At 35.8% G+C, this 1,184-nt stretch overlaps 1 protein-coding gene across 19 annotated transcripts in view; it reads right to left on the bottom strand.

Annotated features, from left to right (window-relative positions):
• The window catches only part of ATP10B (ATPase phospholipid transporting 10B (putative)), a 227,591-nt gene that overhangs the window by 193,985 nt on the left and 32,422 nt on the right, over positions 1-1,184 (bottom strand). The window lies entirely within an intron of this gene.

Below are 1,184 nucleotides of genomic sequence, written 5' to 3'. Positions count from 1 at the left end.
CTGCAAGAAATCCAAAAGTTTGTAAAACAACTCTGGGAAGCTGTGCAGTATTGATTAATAACAACAACCTCAAAAACATCAAGCCTCATTGACACTGAAGAGTTTGAGCTCTTCAGCACAGCTGAATTCTCTGATGAGCTCCTTTAATTTCTCAAAGCTTGCCCTTTTGGAATAATTAAAAATCTGTAATTAGTAATCCACTTGGTTTATTTTCCTATTAATTTGAAATGGACTTAACTCAGGGTCACTCAGTCTGGAATAACTTCCTGGGAGCAGCTCTTTTCAGTAAGTTTTCTCCTGCCATTCAGGCTGCAGAATCAGACAGCCTGTTCTTGGTTAAATGCTGAGTAACAAGTCTGTCATCTGGCATTGTCAGAAACTCATGGGACCCAGTTCTGTCAGTATTTTGTCTCCAAGCTATATAGAGGAAAATTAAGTGTCCCACAGTGAAACAGTTGCATTCAGAATAATAATTTGTTTGTACAAATATTAAATTTGCCCTGAAGTTTTATAATAGAAATATAACAGAGATATGTCTATGGCATACTCCAGAATTGTTTTTTACAGTAAACCTAAGCTTGAGGTTTCAGTCTTTCAGGTTCAGTCTAAAACTCAGTGCATTTAGTGTCCAAATGGTCATGAATATTCCTCATCACAAAAGACACCAAGCAAAACATACCTGTAGGATTTCTTTTCTTTCTTTTCACTGTTTCTCTAGCTCATTTATGGTTAAATAGATATAACACATTCTGATTTTGTGGTCTGGCGTGTACCAGTTGAGACTTTTGAGTCATATACTGGAGGCAAAATATTCAGCAGTGATTAGTAATAGACTGCCACTGAAGCAAAACCATGGAATCTCCCATTCACATCAATGATATGTCATTTCCCTGTCATTTAAAGTCACAGGTCCCTTAAATTTATCATAAATTTGTGAGAATACAGCAGGGAAATTGAGAAAACTATGTGGCTCTCAACTAATTTCATTATATTTCATCTAGAAAATTACTCTCTTAATGGATAAATTATATTTTTCCTACAACATTCAAATAGACTCAAACATACTAATTGTGTGTATTGGATTCCTCTGCACCAAAATGGTCTCCTAATATTCATAAAAGCCCCTCATCAGGCTTGTAGGCCTTTTTTTTCTCATGCACATTCAGCCAGGAATCAGATGTGAT

The sequence above is a fragment of the Lonchura striata genome, chromosome 13, assembly GCF_050655825.1.
Source record: "Lonchura striata isolate lonStrDom1 chromosome 13, ASM5065582v1, whole genome shotgun sequence".
In the NCBI taxonomy this organism is placed as follows: domain Eukaryota; kingdom Metazoa; phylum Chordata; class Aves; order Passeriformes; family Estrildidae; genus Lonchura; species Lonchura striata.
Note: the sequence above shows the minus strand (reverse complement) of the source record. Positions and strands in the feature narration are given on the sequence as shown.